The 13,527-nt window shown below is 40.3% G+C and overlaps 1 protein-coding gene across 2 annotated transcripts in view; it reads left to right on the top strand.

Annotated features, from left to right (window-relative positions):
• Cntn4 (contactin 4) overlaps positions 1–13,527 on the top strand; it is a 968,730-nt gene that overhangs the window by 245,946 nt on the left and 709,257 nt on the right. For both annotated transcript variants that reach the window (XM_047534796.1, XM_047534794.1), the window contains exon 3: positions 1,550–1,587. The gene's annotated coding sequence lies outside the window, so the exon portion shown is untranslated. The remainder of the gene's footprint in view (positions 1–1,549; positions 1,588–13,527) is intronic.

The raw sequence follows: 13,527 nt of genomic DNA, 5'->3' as shown, positions 1-13,527 counted from the left end.
TGGTGCTTGTCCTTAATGTAAGAAGGAAAATCAAGCTTTAAGATGCACACTGAACTTTTAATGCCAACACCCATCCAGCTGGTGACTGACCACATTAAAATGCAGCAGATGGTGATGTATTTGTGATGCAGACTGAACTTGAATATAGGATTTTCCATATTCCATAAGAAATTCTTCTTTACATTTGCCATAATCATTTTTGTGGAACATTATGTTTTTGGAATATGTAAGGAAGGACAGGAAAAGAAAGATAGCATTTCTGAATATGTTCACAATATGAAGCATTACGCCTTGGGTCCTTACCTTCTGGGTGTTCACTATCCTTATAGTTCTGGGAGTTGGGTGTTAAATATAAAGATGAATTATTTTGCTTACCAGCGGGAGAAGGCATGTACTTAATTGATGATGTATGTAAGGCTAGTCAAGAATATTATCATTTCTATCCCAAGTAATTACATTACATTTAAATATAAGTCAAAGTAGACGTGTTAAGTAAGATTTTGGAAGAGGGTATGGTTTTCACCTGAGCATGTATAGTGAGCTCAGAAAAACAAATCAGTACAGAGTTTACTCAAAGCTCTTGTAGCTGCATCAGGCACCAGAGCCTGTTAAGCTGTAAACTAACTAGTTAAGCTATACCCACTTGGCTGACTAACTGACAGGGCTGTAGCAGTTAAGTTGTGTTGTTCTGGTGGTAGGACTTACCTGATTAGCATGAATAAGGTTTTTACTTTGCTCAGATCAACTCTGTTCAATCTATTAAGTGTAAGGAGTTTTTCCTTTCAACATTTGTATAATTAAAGATACTTCTGAGTGGCTGATCTGTCTACATATCTATATAAAACTTTCTTCTCAATAAGTAAAATAAATGCACCAACTAATTTACTCAGAATTAAAATTCTCTATGGCAGAGACTTTGTTAGATGATACACCCATATAAACAAGAAGATATAATTATGTACATTTATTCTTAGTAAAATCAAGTGTATACTTTCTTGAGAAAGAAAAACAAGTTTATTTAATCAGGAAAAACATTGAGGTAAACATTTTTTCACAATTAAAATTTAACATGGTAGCTTTGAGAGAAGAGATGTTGTATTTATATGAAGAATCCTTTTTTGTTTCTGTTTCTACCTTCATTTTACATATGCATGTGCAAAAAAAAAAAAAAAAATCCTTGAGGACATTTCCTAGTTCATTGTTCAGTTTTTATTATTTTAAAACACTTCTAATATACCATCTTAGGAAATAATTTTACTGACCCTAAGTAGCACTAAGTATCTCAGGCTCCTAAAGACATTGCACTACAAAGAAGTGAGGAGGTGTACATTGCTTTGTCAAAAGTCACTTGGCTAGTCAGAGGCAAACAGAGCATCCTGGCTCCTAACCTAGGCAGTTCTATCCAACTGGGAATCCACACCAAGTGTATCTGATTTTCATCTCCTACTTGAACTTTAGAATGGAAAGATAATTGTTAAGCATCAGCTACATAGAACCCTGTCTTGAAATAAAAAATGTATTTATTTGCACATTCCTGTTTGTCTTTTAGGAATCACGGCATGTTGTCTCCAAGGGCTGTCCTGAAAGGTAAGCTTCCCGCAAGGGAAGGTTTTCCTTACATGTACTTTGATTAGCATCCTTTGTTTCTATGGAAACGTAGAGAACCTATCCTTACAGAGTGATAGCCTGAGATCGTTTTGATGTCTTTATGAGTGTCGAAGTTAATGAAGGTAGTGAAGGTACATAAATTAATCCCTGAAATGAGAAAACAGACCCCTTCTCACTTCTCTGGAGAAGAGACTTGAGGTAGGTTTTCTGTGATCCTGATTCATTCGGTAATTCAAAAACTTTAGAATTTGGCATCGTAGAAAGTGTATTGGAAATAAAGGATGTTGCACTTTTGCCAAATAATTGTACAGGACAGGATGCTTTAGCAGCAAACGCCGCACAAATGTTATGTGCACTAGGACTTATCAGTATTTGGGTCTTAGAGGTGAAGCTTTTTAAGAATCAAAATGTGAGCAGGGTACCTCCCTGCCTACCTTCAGAGCCAATTTTTGCTTAATAAAAGATGTATCTAAGAAAGTAAAATCGGTACCTCTTTTAGTTTCCTAAGGCTGTTCGAACAGGTTTCCCAAAATTGGGTGACTTAGCACAACAAAATTGTGTTCTTTCACTGTTCTGGAGATTTGAAGTCCTAAATCCGAGTGTCAGGCAGGCTGAACTCTGAAGGCTTTCTGGAGGAAGAATCCTGCTTGCTGTGTCTCGTTGAATGTGACGGTTGGCAAATTTTGGTGTTCCCTGACTCTTGAGTACATCACTCAAATCTCTGCCCCTGTGTTCACATGGAATCCTCCCTGTATGTGTGTGTGTCCAAATTCCTATCCTCTTATAGAGTCCTGTCATGGATTAGGACCCAAGATAATCCAGTGTGACTTCATCTTAATTATATCTGCAAAGACTCTTTTTCCAAGTATGGTGATATTCACAGATGCTAGGCATTAGAGTTTCAGCCATATCTTTTGGGGTTGTGTAATTTACCTGTAACAATATCTAGCTCTTAAATGTGTGTTGAGTGACTTGGCATTAAGTATGACTAACTAGGTATTTATGGGGCAAAGAGCTAACATTGGGTAGAGCGGTGAAAGGTCTCAATCCATTGTTATACACAAAATAAAATATTGCCTATTTTAAAGCATTTTACCAGCATATAGGCACACGCTTATAATCCCAGTGGGTTGGGAGGCTGAGGCAGGAGGATCCCGAGTTCAAAGCCAGCCTCAGCAACTCAGTGAGACCCTGTCTCTCAATAAAATACAAATCAGGACTGCGGATGTGGCTCAGGGGTCAAGTGCCACTGAGTTCAATCCCTGGTACCCTTCCCCCCAAAAAAGAAATCAAATAATCACATATTCAGTGCAGAGATGAATGTCATTGGGTAAACATTAATGCATGACCCAGACTCTCAGATATTCAAAGTAGTAATATGCTATTACTTGATTCTTCAGATAGTTTTTGTAAGTCAATATTGAGCGAGTATTTTTTGCTCTTTACCAGTTAATTATTTCTCTGTAACAAACCACCCCAACATTCTGTGGATAAAGACAATAACCATTTGTCAATCTCAAGTCTCCAGGGCTGTTCGACTCTTCTGACCTGGAACTCCCTCCGTCTTGACTGGGTGTATTCATTCATTTGGGGTCAAATGACAGGTCAGTGGAAGGTGTTCCAGCTCTGTTCTTTCAGAGGGGCAGACCTGTTTCTCATGGTAGGACAATATACCAAGATATTCTGAGTGTCCTGAAACATGCCATTAACTCCTATTTTTTCCTCCTTCAACCTGTCTGCTGACAACGCAGCCCACCCCGTGAAGTCGCAGTGACCTTCCTGTATCTGATCCTATCACCACTACCCCGATGTGTCTTATTGTCCCCTACTGTCCTTGGGTTGGTTTTTCAGCTTCAAAAGTTTCAGCATCATCTGATTGATTTTTCTCCATTTTCCACCATGTTCCAACATAGGTTCCCTTACTTGAAATTCTTTCCATCCTTCAAAGAGGCCTTATTTCCCCCTTGTGTTTTCTAATTCTGTCTCCTGTGAGAATCTGTTCTCCTGCCACGTCTCCCAACTCCCTTCGATCAGTTCTTTCCGTTGCGGGTTCCAGACTCGCTCCAGGAGGACGTCTCCGGTTCCTTCTATCTGGATGAGACTTTCCTCCCGTTCCAACACAATGATTGCACTATGCCGTCGTTGCTTGCTTAATTATCTCACTCTTCCCCTGTAGACTTGGGAAGCCAGGAATCCCATCATCCAGTTTAGCATGGTATTTTAGGAATCCAGCAGTATGTGCCCAAGGAGTATCCTCAGCAGTTCTCCATGGAAAGAATGTGGGATTGCATGAGACCTTCCCTATTGTGATTTCTGGGTCCTAAAGCTTAGGTTGTTGGTCATTTCCAGAATTAAAACTGAAAATGCAGAACGTCAGGATTCCTCAGTTTTACGATCCTCCTTTGGCCCTAGAAAGAGGATCCTGACAACTTGCTGGCTGGAAAACATGGTGGCCTGTGAGATAACACAGCCCCCAGTTGTTTTTTTGATTTACACATTTATGCTTCTTTAACTTTTAATTTTAAAAATCAGCAAAGGTGAATCGGTTGCCAACATTTAGAAATGAGGAGATTTCATATCAAATGATGGTGGGTTTCCAGAATATCTCAAAAGATATCAGAGGGTCTTTGTACCCTTGGCCTTCATTCCTGGATGGAGAAAGGCTGAACCAAGCAGCAGCCTCCTGCCCCGGCCTCCTCCAGTTCATTACCCAATGTCACTTGGTGTCTGTATGGCCCACCCAGCTCCTGAGTTCAGGGTCTTCAGCTAAAGGAAGACAGATGGACTGATGGAAGGTGGGTACTCTGCTCAGCCCCTCTGTGTGGGGGGTCTGTAAAACCCCACAGGTTCCTCCTGTCATAGATCCATCAGCTAAATTTGGTCACAAAAATTTTGTCTTCATGTTCAAAGCCTGTGCTTGAGCTCCTGATCTAATATTTGAGCAAATGATAACCTGTCCTCTCTGAGACTCTCCCCCACTCTCTGAAAAAGTGGGACAATCTTATTCTTCATGGGTTTGCCTAGTGTTAGCTTACTTTGTTAGTATCACCAAATTTAGTCTAGCCTGCACACGGAGAGAACAAAAGAGAGAAGTTCATTCTTCTCTGGACTGGTACAAATACTTTGTATCCTTTGCTAGACAGAATTAACAATTAAAATACAGCAGGTACCCATCCATACTCTAACATGGATGAACCTTGAAAATATTATAAAGAAGTCCTGTACAGGAAGTAGCTTACTGCAGATTTCTGTGAGTGTGGATTATCAGAATGGGCAGAATTAGACAAAGCGGTTCAGTGGTTGGTACGCAAGGGGAGAAGCAACAGGCAGTGACTGCTTATCATCTTTTGGGGGTGGTGAAATCATTCTAGAATTAGTAGTGCTGATCATACAACATGGTGAGTGCACTAGGAAACACTGGGTTGTCCCGGAATGGTATATTTTACGGTCCCTGGATTAGTAAGGTAATAAGTAAGAAAATGAAGTTTCAGGAAGAAAACGTTCTTAACTCTGGCACCCAGGGGAGATGACAGAATAAGCAATCTTTTGTTCACGTCGGGGCAGATGGTCCTCTTCCCTCTTCAGACTTATCTGCCCTCCAAAACCAAAGGGCAAATCTCCTTGCTAATTGTCAGGATTCTTGGTTCTAAGCAAAGGTCAGGAGCGATGAGGTCAAACAGAGATGGTCCATATTTAAATCCTTCCGTGACTACCTGTCTAAGCTTACGCTCCTAAAACCGAAAAACAGGGATAGAAATAGCCATCTGGGGGGATAGGGAAGTAAATGCCAAATGCTTGCTCTGGTGCCGGCTAGGAAATAGGCCCCCCATAATTGACCCTTTGTAATGAGTGTCATTTGGTTGTAAATATTAGACTATAACATTAGATGGTTGGCAGCTCTCCTCTACCAGGGCTGACTTCTCTCTTGATGGCATCTTGGCCAGAAAGAAGAGAAGGGCTAGAATTTCTGTTAGCACTTAATGAATTTAATCAGCTCCTTGGGGACCCTGGATAGAGCAGGGGAATACTTACTGGGGAAACATAATTTTTATTCCCCGTGTTTCTCTTGATCGTGGACAGAGGTAACATTACCTGAGCGGAGAACAGCATTAACGTACCAGGAGTGAGATGTTAGGACACAGAAGACACACACCGGTGACCTTCTGCTAGAATATTCTCTGCATGTGCTTCTGACGGCGGCTTAAGCTGGTGCCTAAAAATGTGCTCTTCAGTTATCCCCCATTTTTTTTATTTATGATTTTTTCGTCCCTTTCAGTAACATTGAAGGGAAAAAAAATTTTTTTTTTTTAACTTTGGAAACTTAAAATCGTGGTGGTAGAATATAAAGAGTAAGTGCCTTATTCTGAGAAGTGTATTATCAATTCTAATGATCTGCAGAAATATTTAATCTTAATTATGGGAAAAAATGTCTACATGAATTGCTCCGTTTGATCCAATGACTGCTTTATGCTTTTTTTTTTTCCTGGGGATAATGGAAGGGATTATGTTCTGCCCTATGGCCAGATTAAGAGGAGACTTGAGAACCATTTGTTCTCAAAAATGGTTTAGAAGGAACCAATTAATGCGGCAGAATCTATGTTAGGACTGCTGTTAGCGGTGGTAAATAAGAGATTTATGTTCCCTGGAATACCGCGCGTGGTGTTCACTGGAGGTGACATAATACAGTCATGTCAGATGCTATAAAGAAAGGGAAGAGAAAGCGGGTTGAAGGGGCAGCTCTTTGTGGTTTTGCATCACAAGGAACCTGTTTTGTGACCCTGGGTAGTGGCTGTTCACAAAGGGGATTTGGATTGCTGCTGATCTGCTGCATGGATCATTTGCTCATACTGGCATGATTCTCTCTTTAATCTCATTAATGCTTTTTAGCATAGTGTTTATGTGATGCAATATTATATTGCAATGCCTGCTTTTTAAAAATCAACAGGTGGCTGAAGCTTCCTTTCTGCTCTTGTTTTAATGCTCCATTCCAGGTGTATCTCCTCCTAGTAGCCTATACCTCTATGTTTTAGTCTGATTTTCTTTTCTTCTTTTAACAAGGAAATTGAATGTATCTGTATTTCTTTGAGCTCTTGAAATAATTTTCATCTTCTTTCTGCTGTTAAGTGTTTTATTTCTGCATACTTTGCAGCCTTCACTGGGGGAACTTTTTTTCTTTATTCCTCTCTTCCTCAGGATTATCTGGGTTTTTTTCTTCTATTTCTCTTTTTAATCGGCTTCCTTAAAATTTTGACACAGTGAAGCCAAATTTAACAACATTCCCAAATACAACCTGCAAGTCTTCAGCTCTGAGGGTACCATCCAAGTTCCACATTATTCCTCTGTGTGTATGGTTTTTGAGTTCAACTTGATTTTTCTTCCGGTTAGAAAATGGTTTTGTCATATTTAATAATAAAGACATGACTCACGTAAATTTTTCTGTGTATTTACTAGTGTTTTTCACCATTGCATCTAGTATCCTCCTTTCTTGGAGTTTCAGTTCATTTTATGCCTCCAATATTCATTTGAGCATATTCTCTTTATGGCATATACTCTAATCTTTATCATTAAATATCGATTTTGCCAATATTTTTAGAACAATATAAACCAGGTTTGGAATTCCCAGTTGGCTGTATATTTTTCCCCCTCACTTCTTTTATTATTTCCTTATTTTCTACTCTTTCTTATTGCAGGTAATATTTATTTCTGACAAATACCTATGAATAATAAATGTGAATAGCACATTTTCATCTGCCCTTAGTGAAACTGTTATCCTTTCGTTCTTGTGGTATTTTTTTCAGTTTGCTTTTAGGATATTTTTATAGAATTCCTCTATTTTATGATGATGTCCAAGTATGCATTCATTGTTAGTCTTTCTCCTGGGATTTTTCTACTTTTCAATCTGAGCACCCATTTCTTTTTTTCAGTTTTAGAAAATTCTTCTTATTTATTTGAACATCAATGCTCAAAATATTTTTCTCTTGTCATTTTTCTGCATATCAAATTAGACATATTTTGAACAATTAATTCTTCTATCCAGAACGTTGAGTACCATTTGATATTTTTTTCTTCACATCTCCATTTTACTTGGCAGGAAAATTCCTCAGAGTCCTCCTCTGATTTTTAAATTCTTTCTTCATCAGTGTCTACTATCTAACTTTTAGTATCAGTCAGGATGGCTCAGTTATGCTCCGTTAGAACGACCCCTAATATCATGGGATAATACGACGACATTGTAACAGTGTCTCTCATGCTTCTCATCCTGTCAGCATGAACCAGGGAACGCTGTTCCTAATATTTCCTCTGGACTCATGTTGGTGGAGGTACCTTCAGAGAATATTTCCCTGATTCCTGGGAACCTACTCACAGGAAAGCTACTTCCCACAATCAACACTTGTCATTTTTTCTTACTTTCCATTGGCCAGGGAAGCAACATAGCCATAGATAATTCCAAAGAGGACAAAGAAAGGAAGACCCCAGGATTTATGAAACACATTTCCCTAATTTTTAAGAATTTTTATCTTTTGGTTTTTTTAATATAAGTTTCTAGAAGTTCTGTTTGCTTGATTATTTTACTTTATCAGATCATGATGTTCTGTTGTTTGGTTGTAGGTTCAATTTCCTGTTTATCTCTAATTGTTTTTCACACATAGTTTCTACTCATGTTCGTTCATCATTTGGTTTCAGTGCTTTCATTATCTGTTCCTCTTACTGTACCAGCTGACTTGGTGGTAAGTTTTTGTATTTCCCTCACTGTGTTTTGTAATTTTGTATTATGAACTTATCTTAGGTAAATGCTGATTTTCTTTGGCATGGTATAGACCCTGTCTTCTGAAAGCATCCCTGAAGAACCATTTAATTTGTCCTCTATTTAAGGGTTTAGGATGTAAAGGGCCCCAAATCATTGTTTGTGTTAATTTCTTACATATCCAAGTATGCTCTGTTTAGATGATATAATCCCATAGTGGAGACTTGAAGTTTCAGTTTCTTGCACGGAATACCTGGATTCCGGAGACAACAAAATTCCCCACCTGTTCCTTAAAGGGCGTGAATAACATTCCAAGTTTCTTTTAAGGATTTAGGAGATCCGTGTGTCTTATTCAGAACTGTCTGCCTGTGGCCCAAGGCTGTTGATCCTCTCATTAGACATCCTTACCCTGGCTCACCACTCCTCAGTCTTACAGCAAGACTGGTTTGTTCCTCAAGCACCAGCACATTAGCTGAGATTTATTGCTTCCTCTCTGATTTCTTAGTTCTTTTATGACATTCTCAACATTTCCTTTCTATTGTTTGGGCTTGATTTATTTTTAAGGAATTCTATTTGAGTTACATTTTATTTTCCTGTGTCTTAGCTAAGCATTGGTCTGCATTAGCGGAGTTCATCATGTTTTCAATACTGGAAGCTTCTAGCATTAACTTGGTAATCTATGAGGAAAGGTTTTCAAATTATAGTATCCACAGTACTCTTGGTATTTCTGTATATGAGTCCATGGGAGGAAAATCAAAAATGAGTGTCAGGTCTCTTCTTTCTACTTTGGTATGAATCAATTGTGTGATACCAGACAGGTCATTCAACATTATTGGGCTCAAGTTTCCCCATCTATTAAATATGAGTTTGAAATGTAATTCCTTAAAGAAATGCATTCTAAGAGCTTGGGATACAGCTCAGAGGTAGTCATTACCCAATTGTGTGAGGCCTTGGATTCCATGCACAGAATCACAAAAAGAAAAAGTCAAGAGAAAAGAAAAAGAAAAAGCAAATATACAATTTAAATAAATGCAATATGTTCCCTAAGCCAAGCAAATTTGAATATGACAAGTTTTTGTGAGATTTTCTACTTTCTCTTCAGTTCTTTAATATTTAATTCTTTGATTATTTCCAGCAGAATTCTTGTTAACCTACATTATTGCAAAAGATATGTCTTTACCCCACATTTGTGTAAAGAACAATCATGTCTTATTAAACCTGGAATTGAATGAAATTAGGTTTGCCATTTTAAGGATCTCAAGAGCTAATATCAACATAAAGCCTTTGTTGATTTCTGGGAGATAGTGTTTTAAAATCACCCTCCCAAGCAAGGCTGTCTTATTGCTTTCCATATTCAGGGGGGAAAAAAAAAAGAAAGAAAGAAATTAAGGTACATTTTACCTTGTCATGTTTAAACTAAGACATATGGTAGCCTGTCAAAATTGCAAAACAGAGTTTTAAAACATTCAGCACAGAATGGTCCTTCTAATTGCAAGGGAAATGGAAGAATATAAAATTCATAGATCACCCAGAACAGAGGGGAATTCCTTTTAGGATTTCCTTTTTAAAACTGGTCACAAGGGCTGTGAGTGTGGCTCAGAGGTAGACTAACATTTGCCTAGAATCCATCAGGTCCTGACTTTCAGCCCCAGGACTGCAAAAATAAAATAAAATGATATCAAATGAGTAAAAATAATCAACAACAACAACAAAAAAACCCCTACAGACATCATGAGTTGCATCAAGAAAAGATGTACCACCACATATTACCCAGGAGGCCAGTAAATTCCTGTCAGTTCATGTTTAATTCATGTAAATTTTAAAGGAAAGATTAATATTGTATATTAGTCTCAAATTTTAATAGAAATATCTTTTAAAACCCAAGGTGGAGCTGGAGACCCATGATCTCACTTGAGAATATTGGGATTGCTCTGCTTTAGCACACAGGTCGCTTTGGATCCTATTACCCAGTGGAGACAGGAATGCATTGGTAATAGGATCTCACATGGAGTGCCTTGGACAGATAGATCGGACTGAACACTGAAGCAAACAACCAGAAACAACCAGAGAAATCTGAGTCACTCACTCTGGTACAGAAAAACAGAAGGCTCACAAAGGTGAACTTGATCTGCAAAGGCTGAAATATCCTGCTTTGGGATGGTGCCAACATCTCTCTGGTGCCCTTGGGGGTGGGGCTGGAAGAGTTGGAGGGACCTACCTTTCCCAGGAAGATCTCTTTTAAACGTGAGATGGGTACTTGTCTCAGAGGTCAAGGACCCAAATGGGTCTTAGAGAAGTGGTCCTGGTTCTTTTAGTTTTCCGTCCACTTTTGGAATAAATGATGACAGATAAGATGAAGGCAAGCTAGATTCTTGCTGGGAGAAGGAAGCTTTGAAAAGAGAACCATAATCACAGCCATCTTCAAAGATGGTGGGCGCTGTGTCTCAGGAAAGTGCCAGGTTAACTATGTTGGTGATGGTGGTGGTGTTCTCAAGAGTTTGGAAGCTTGGGATTTAAAGAGCAGGTGGATGGATACACATCTGCTGAATAATCTTCTTAACTTCATCTGTGCTCTACAGGAACAGAGGCAGGAAAATAAAAATCTCTACCAAGTGGTTCATGGAAGCGAAATAAACAGACCCTCAGAAAGTGCACAAAGGCAAATCTGTCCTGACGCTAATAATTTTGAACAAAGGAGACACGCAATTGATGTAAAGTGCTGTGTACAAGTATAAGATAAAGACATAATAAGTATGTCTAAATAAAGAAGAAAATAGAGTGGAACTCTAGGAACGCTTGTTTCTTCAAGACACTTCTAAAACTATTATTCACTGAGGGACTAAATCCTGCTTAATGTCTCTCCATTATTTTATTTTTCATGAAATAGCTACTAATGATTGGCCCTCAGTCAATACTTAATTGATGCTCATAAATTAAATTTAATCAGGTTCTATCTAGATGTCTCACTAGCCAGTGAATATTTGTCAGGCAAGGGTAAAAATGAAGAATGGGAGCAAATCAGGAAAATGGTACCTGACTTTGGATAAGGAGGGGAATACAAATGTAATGCTTTCACTACCTGTGTTTCTGGATTATGCAGCAGGGCCTGACCCCTCCTGTTTAATTATGCCCCCGTACATGTGACTCAGTGTGAAATGAAAGTGTCCAACTGGACTCTCGGGTTGTCTACAAGGTAATGGTTCCATGTTTTAATAATGCCGTGTTAAGTCTCTTTGTTACAGGCCTTGCACAGAATGGAGGCATCTGGAGGCCCTGTTTCACCCCAGTTCTTGGGATCAGGCCAGAAAGATGTCAGACATGTTGCTCAGAGTAACAGGCATGTTAGAAGGGATGGGGAAGGGGGAAGGGACCACTCTTAGAGGAGAGAGTGGGTCCTCTCGAGAGGAGAGAGACAGCATGTTCCTCCTGCCCTTCAGTTTTATTGGGGTCCCAGGGAAGTTTCCAGAGAGTCCAGTTCAGGACACCCCCCCATGGCTTTTGACTGACAGCAGGATGAGCTGACTTCGAATGGGCCACCATGACAACTTTTCTTTTCTTTTCTTTTTTTTTTTTTTTGTGGTGCTGGGGAATGAACCCAGGGCCTTGTGCTTGCAAGACAGGCACTCTACCACCTGAGCTATCTCCCCAGCTCCCACCATGACAATTTGAGGTCACTTAGGCCCTTGCTGACTGGTTATAATTGGAGCCTGTTCTTAACAGATTTTATGGATGGGTGGGTGGGTCTCTTTATCTCCCCAGCTTCCAGGACCTGGTCTGTGCAAGGCTCACAAAGGTTCCCCTCTTCCAGGTCACCTGTGGTCCTTTTATTGGCATTTTAAGTCAATTTTCACCTGTTGATAAAGGATATGTTAGAGTCTAGGGCTGCTGGGTTCCTTGTCGCCATTCAGAAAAGAACGGAAGAACAGGACCCAGAGATCACAAGCGAGAAGTAGGTTTATTGCAAAGTGACAGAGACAGACTTCTCCAAAGAGAAGGGGCCCAGAGCTGGGAGTCCAGTAGGGGAGGGTGGGCCTGTTCTCTTTGTGGTCTCTGGAATTTTCTCCTTCCTTGTCTCCTGCCCTGTCCACATGCTCCTCTGTCCCTGTATCTGTTTTGGGTTTCTAGTGGGTCCTCCAGTTGGGAACAGGAATACAGAAGTGTCTGTCTGATTGGGTCCCGTGATGTGTCCAAAGCACATTCCTCAAGCAGAAAGGGAAGCTCATCATGAGACCCTCTCCTGGCTCCTTGGTTCTGGCCCTTCCCTGACCTTCTCGCCCGCCATCTTGCCCTGGCTGCCTCCTCCCTTCTCCCTCTCCCCCAGGTAGTTTTCTGAGGAACGTAGCATATCTTGTAGACTTAAGCCAGGCGGGGCTGCAGGTAAATTACTTTTTAAAAGAGAAAGCGTGTGGTTGGTCAGCACAGGGAGCCCAGTTTACAGCATTATTCCCCTAACCGCATGTCCCAGCCCTAGGGTCTGTCTGTCCACGGTCACCTCTGTTGAGCTGATCTGGAACGTAGTGACTGCAGAATTATAGAAGGACATAGTGGTTCCTCTGCATGGTTGTGAGGTCAGTCGCTGACCCAAGTGCAGAGAGCACAGACTCCTAGGACCCCAGTATAAGTCTTCCCCAGGTGTCACCAAGGCTGAATCTTCCCCTTTCACAGTAGAGGAAAAACAGGTTCAGAAATGTTTGCTTCAGAGACACAAAGAAGTCACATAAAATGAGAGTCTTAGCAGATATCATGTGGACAGTGAGAAGGTCATCACCTGCATTCTCCTCTTTAGGGACAGAAGGTGGCCTTCAGTCACTAATAAACTGACTGTAGTGTTCTCTCCAGAAACAGAGCAGAGGCGTGCGTGCAGACTTCAGAAACAAAACAGAGGCCCCTCTTCTATGGGGGATCTAGAAACTCTGAACTCCCAGGAACTCCGAACGCTGAACTCTTGGAGGGTGATTACCAGAGCTGGGGGTGGCGGAGACCAGGGAGGGACTTGGAAGATGTAGGTCAAAGGGCACAGCGTTGGATACTCTGGAGCAATCGGTGTTCAAGATCTGTTGAGCAGAAAGGCAACCTCAGGCAAAGTAGTAGATAATGCAGAATGGCTAATGCTATGTTTTTTGATTTTTTTTTTTAAATTTTGAGACAGGTTCTTGCAAAGTTGCTCATGGCCC

This window comes from Sciurus carolinensis, chromosome 19 (genome assembly GCF_902686445.1).
Source record: "Sciurus carolinensis chromosome 19, mSciCar1.2, whole genome shotgun sequence".
Taxonomy (NCBI): Eukaryota; Metazoa; Chordata; class Mammalia; order Rodentia; family Sciuridae; genus Sciurus; species Sciurus carolinensis.
This window is presented reverse-complemented; position numbering and strand designations above follow the sequence as displayed.